This window comes from Oncorhynchus keta, chromosome 37 (genome assembly GCF_023373465.1).
Source record: "Oncorhynchus keta strain PuntledgeMale-10-30-2019 chromosome 37, Oket_V2, whole genome shotgun sequence".
Classification (NCBI taxonomy): Eukaryota; Metazoa; Chordata; class Actinopteri; order Salmoniformes; family Salmonidae; genus Oncorhynchus; species Oncorhynchus keta.
In genome coordinates this window covers 3,184,663-3,191,204 of record NC_068457.1, presented here as the reverse complement: position 1 = coordinate 3,191,204, position 6,542 = coordinate 3,184,663, and positions in this window count along the sequence as shown.

Here is a 6,542-nt window from a genome sequence, read left to right as displayed (position 1 = left end):
TACTGTCAAACTGATTGAGCCCTGAGTTTTTCTGAATTATGCAGCTTTGTCAGTCATTCTGTACGTCGAGTTAAAACTTTATTTTTTTTATGGACATAGGATGAATATGCATTGTATTTTTCTCCAGGCCCTAACATTTCAAATCAATGTGCACCCCCATAATCTAAAATGGTTTGGATAAGTGCTGCTTGCCATGTTTACTTTAAAGCCTTAAAAGGCTTTAAAGGAAAACCTGCACAAAAAGCCTATTTGCTGAACTAGAGTGGGGTGGGGGGGAATACTACATTTACATTTACATTACATTTAAGTCATTTAGCAGACGCTCTTATCCAGAGCGACTTACAAATTGGTGCATTCACCTTATGACATCCAGTAGAATAGTCATGGACATAGTGAGAAGAGAAATCACCCTGCAAGCATTGTGTAATTGTCTTTTTGCGTACTCCTTGGGCTGTTTTGTGGACCGAAGTCACTTCGAAGTCTTCACATTCAATGTTGACCTAGCTTTCTCTTGCTGTGTTCAGTAGCACACATTAAGCGATCACCACAGCTCATGTTATAATCATTTGTCACTGCGTTTATTTAATATTGGTTCACTTTGCCAGGCACTGAACAGCTACAGTGCCTTCAGAATGTTTTCACCTCTTTTTCCACATTTTGTTACAGCCTGAATTTAAAATGAATTAAATGGAGATTTTGTCATTGGCAGACACACATTACATTTACATTACATTCAAGTCATTTAGCAGACGCTCTTATCCAGGGGGTGCATTCACCTTATGACATGTGGAACAGCCAACAATAGTGCATTAAATCTTTATCTTTATCTATCCTAGGTATTCCTTAAAGAGGTGGGGTTTCAGGTGTCTCCGGAAGGTGGTGATTGACTCCGCTGTCCTGGTGTCGTGAGGGAGTTTGTTCCACCATTGGGGGGCCAGAGCAGCGAACAGTTTTGACTGGGCTGAGCGGGAACTGTACTTCCTCAGTGGTAGGGAGGCGAGCAGGCCAGAGGTGGATGAACGCAGTGCCCTTGTTTGGGTGTAGGGCCTGATCAGAGCCTGGAGGTACTGAGGTGCCGTTCCCCTCACAGTTCCGTAGGCAAGCACCATGGTCTTGTAGCGGATGCGAGCTTCAACTGGAAGCCAGTGGAGAGAGCGGAGGAGCGGGGTGACGTGAGAGAACTTGGGAAGGTTGAACACCAGACGGGCTGCGGCGTTCTGGATGAGTTGTAGGGGTTTAATGGCACAGGCAGGGAGCCCAGCCAACAGCGAGTTGCAGTAATCCAGACGGGAGATGACAAGTGCCTGGATTAGGACCTGCGCCGCTTCCTGTGTGAGGCAGGGTCGTACTCTGCGGATGTTGTAGAGCATGAACCTACAGGAACGGGCCACCGCCTTGATGTTAGTTGAGAACGACAGGGTGTTGTCCAGGATCACGCCAAGGTTCTTAGCGCTCTGGGAGGAGGACACAATGGAGTTGTCAACCGTGATGGCGAGATCATGGAACGGGCAGTCCTTCCCTGGGAGGAAGAGCAGCTCCGTCTTGCCGAGGTTCAGCTTGAGGTGGTGATCCGTCATCCACACTGATATGTCTGCCAGACATGCAGAGATGCGATTCGCCACCTGGTCATCAGAAGGGGAAAGGAGAAGATTAATTGTGTGTCGTCTGCATAGCAATGATAGGAGAGACCATGTGAGGTTATGACAGAGCCAAGTGACTTGGTGTATAGCGAGAATAGGAGAGGGCCTAGAACAGAGCCCTGGGGGACACCAGTGGTGAGAGCGCGTGGTGAGGAGACAGATTCTCGCCACGCCACCTGGTAGGAGCGACCTGTCAGGTAGGACGCAATCCAAGCGTGGGCCGTGCCGGAGATGCCCAACTCGGAGAGGGTGGAGAGGAGGATCTGATGGTTCACAGTATCGAAGGCAGCCGATAGGTCTAGAAGGATGAGAGCAGAGGAGAGAGAGTTAGCTTTAGCAGTGCGGAGCGCCTCCGTGATACAGAGAAGAGCAGTCTCAGTTGAATGACTACAATGCCCCATAATGTCAGTTAACAAAATAATACATGAAAAGCTGAAACAATTAATCAACCCCTCTTTGTTATGGCAATCCTGAAGTTCTGGAGTAAAAATGTTCTTACGTCACAAGTTGCATGGACTCACTGTGTGCAATAATGGTGTTTTAATATGACTTTGGAACACATCTGTAAGGTCCCTCAGTCGAGCAGTGGATTTCTAACATAGATTCAACCACAAAGACTAGGGAGGGTTTCCAATGCCTCGCAAAGAAGGGCACATATTGGTAGATGGGAGGGGAGAAATATTCACCTTTAACCAGGACAATAACTCTAAACACAAGGCCAAATGAGTTGCTTACCAAGACGACATTGAATGTTCCTGAGTGGCCGAGTCAGTTTAGACTTAAATCGGCTTAAATCTGTCAAGACTTGAAAAAGTCTGTCTAGCAATGATCAACAACCAACTTGAAAGAGCTTGATGAATTTTAAAAAGAATGTGCAAATATTGTACTTTTTCGGTGTATAAAGCTCTTATAGACTTACCCAGAAAGACTCACAGCTGTAATCGCTGCCAAAGGTAATTCTAATATGTATTCACTCAGGGATGTGAGTACTTGTGTAAATGTGTATATATTTCATTTTCTAAAAATGTAAAAACATGTTTTCACTTTGTCCTTATGGAATATTGTGTGTAAAATTGATTAAATACATTTTGTATTCAGGCTTTAACACAAAATGTGAATTAAGTCCAGGGGTATGCAAAATCTCAGAATGCACTGTATCGCACCAATGCTTTAACTTTTTATTAATAAATTCATTAACATCAATTACCTTATTATATACCCTTTTATAAAGACTACTTTAAAGGTATAGTTCACAAATGACATGTTTCCACATGCTAACGTTTTAGCATTTGTGGCTCAAAACCCATTTAAGTCATGGGACTGATTTAACATTTTTGGGGCATTATGTTCAAAACATCTCTAATTGACTTTGTTGAGCTTCACAAACAATTGTAGATGATTTGGACATGATGTGCAAACTTATAATATTGGTCCATATATATTAATGGATGCCAAGGTAAGCCAGGCTTCCCCAAAATACTACAGAGAAAAATAATTTAAATGCATGTAAAATTTATTTCGTCTTTCCGTTTCATAATTTTCCTACGATTCGTAAGTGCTGAATGCATCTCACTGGAGAAAAGTATCCGAACGAGTGAAACAGCGCCCCTCTGATGCTGTCTGGTCTAAACAAGTATGACATTGTTGCTGCCCGTAGCATTGAATGCAAAGGAAGCCAGTGATTATTTGGCCTCCCTTGATCAGTGTTGAGCTAAACTGAGTGAACTCAACTGAATGGTCCAAGCGCACCATAATAAAGTGTCAATGGAAGCCAGCTTGGATTTGGCGTCACTTCAATCAAATCTTATTGAGAGCATACATCATTGACAGAAACAACTTGAATTGTTGCACCTCGTTGTGTTGTCCTCTGGTTGCAAGCTAGCTAAAATTGGCCCTTTCCTAAATTAACCATTGATGGAGATAGAGGTTTGAAATTGTGGTTTTACTTAATTTTTTGTGCGACTGATCCAACCATTAATTCATCCATTGTTGTGCCCCTGGCCTGAGAGGATGGACGTTTAATTTGTAGTTAGATGTAGAAGGATAATTTATACTAGCTAATGTTGCACATGAATGGAAGTTAGTCTAGCAAGCAAGTGTTTTAGCCAGGTAGCCTAGGACAAAAAAAAACAATAGCGTGTACTGTATAACAGAGTGATAGACCATTTTGTCAACATTAGAGCGTGGCATTGGCATTTCTCTACAAGTAGGGTGAGTCAACATGTTTTTTCTACTTGCACAAATGCACGCACACACACACACACACACACACACACACACACACACACACACACACACACACACACACACACACACACATCAGAACCATGGACAGCCACATTTCAGGGGTGTATTGATGGGAATGCATGGGGTAACTCAGGGCCGGCTACATGCATTTTAAAAATATTTTTGGGAAACTCAATTGAGGTGTCAACTTACTGTTTAAAAGTTAGAATAGTAAAATACACAAGGTGCAAGTTCAAAATTTAATTGTGCACCTGCATTTTTTCTATTGTTTTTGTCAGTCACTGGTAGTTAATCTAGCCAGTTATGGCAAGTTATAGCAAAATGTGTGGAACTGCAAAAAACTTGCTTTAAAACTGCAATCTGCCCCATTGCAAAATGAGGATGGCCTTCTGTTTTATAAAATTGCAACAGTTTCTCTGTGCCCTATTGCAAAATTAGTAGAATTGCATTTAAGATTTTTTTTCTTCTTCCTGTGAATGGGAAACAGCTGCTGCCTGTGGTACCCAAGTGTCACTGCCTCCCATTGATGTGTTTTGGCTCCTCATTTTTATGACTTGTACTGTCTGGGTCTGGTCAATGTTTACAGCCCAGCTCATTACACTACTCTGAGCTGCTCAGTCCTCTATCATGAGGGCCACTGGCCTAACTTTGATCTTTGCAACCCAGTTTCCACATGGTTTTGTCGCTCGAAAGTGGCTTTCAGAGTCCAATGTGTCCACGTCCGCATAGCAGTGTTAGAATATTGAACTGTTGGCTTTTATACTTTATTGAATCGTGAGACTGGTATAAGACATTAGGTCACACATATTCTCCAGTAGTAATTTTGCAGACGCTTCAGTATTGGTTCTAATACAGCGTATCAAAACAGTTACCAATTAAAAGGTACAAATACCATAACTACTCTTCAGGGAAGTGGGTATCACTACCTTGGAAAATTGATAATATTGGCATATATTAAAACCTTGAGAGGAAATCTGAAGTCTGCACACCATTTGAGAGCGGTGCAGAAATAACCATCATAGAAGAGGTAAACTAGAGCAAAACCATAGAGGAATTAAAAGAATCGCTAGGGTATTCTACCAATTCGGCTCGAATATAGGAAAAAATCTAATCATGGATAAAATAGGCTCTATGCATTATTCCGCCTCCAACATTCTAATTTACTTCCGACCGGGTTGATGACTTCCGGAGCGAGTTCTGCTATTGTTTTTATCATTAGCTAACTAGCTATCATCGATGCATTTCTGACTGAAATATTTCGCAATGACTACGTTTAAATTACAGCCCCGCGAAGGAGGTGCTAATGAACATTGTTCAGTGCCTCTGTTCAGTTTCTTCCAAATGTCATGGTATTGTGAGCTTCCATCGTTTCCCAGTCGATGTAGAGCTCAGAAAAAGGTGGTTAGTGGCAGTACGTCGTGACAACTTTACTGTCACCAAAGACACAAAGGTGTGTAGTACACATTTCGTCGAAAGTGACTTTGTTGAGGGAAGAATTGGGGGCGACAATAGCTAAAAAGAGATGTTGTTCCTACTGTATTCGTGTGGAACCGGCAAATTCAAAAGAGACCTGGTGTTCGGGAAAGAAGACTGAAACCTCCTGCTCCGACTGAGGGGGATGAAGAACACGGTGCGCTGCCTGTGGACTGTGCCATCTCTGATCCGGTCCAGAGCATGGGCCAATCCAGTGTAAATGTACATGTGTTTATTTGCTAGCAGCAAAATAATATGTTTATCTACGACATGTATCAATCATTTGTGTTGTCGTGAATATCAGTTTGTGTGGAGCTTGTATTGGCTTTAATTAGGCAGTGAGTGACAGGGGTGGGGGAAAGAAATCAAGTAAACGCAGAATGCAAGATTGAATACAATGTTAGATGTGTAATTGATTAACTGAACTGTTGAACATTTGCTGAAATACATTTTTTTAAACAAATCTGTTCTACTGTAGATTTCTTCACAAGAACATCAATACTTATTTTTCATAAAACCACTAAACTTGCCACCCATGCAGGGGATCCATTCAGGTGCGAGAGACACTTCTGAAAGTACTGGTAAAAATAAAAGTGGTCAACCTTCTCTCTTATAGTTTTTGAAACCTGTAGACTAGGATGTCCTCCTGTGCACAGCTGACAAAGTCACATCAGCTACAACCTGTGAGAATGATTTCACCTTGCACCTGCCAGTAGTAAGCATGAGATCTCTTCAACTTCAGCTCTCCATTCTGTATCTTCAGGTAAGGACATCAGCTCTCCATTCTGTATCTTCAGGTAAGAGCAGTCAACATAACTTGGTACATTTGGGCACTTCACCTCTAAGAGTCCAAAGTGTGGTCTAACACTGGAATCAAATATGATGCCATCTGGAGAGGATCCTAACCACGGAGCATCTTGGTGCACTATGAAGCCACACGGAAAGAAGTTAACAATCTTCAGTGTGCAGTACTCCTGTACAGCCACTGGCTCCATGGCTAGCCCCCTCTTCATCTCCATGGTCTGTATACCAGATCCCTTGAACATCTGCTCAGCTAGGTGGTCAGCTGAGGTCTCTCCTAGGACATGGCAAACCTTTCGGAAAAGAGAGGATGTTATTCTAATTTTCCTGAGCTGATGTTCAACCTTGACTTTGTGTGATATCTTGTAGGTTGTCTCTAAT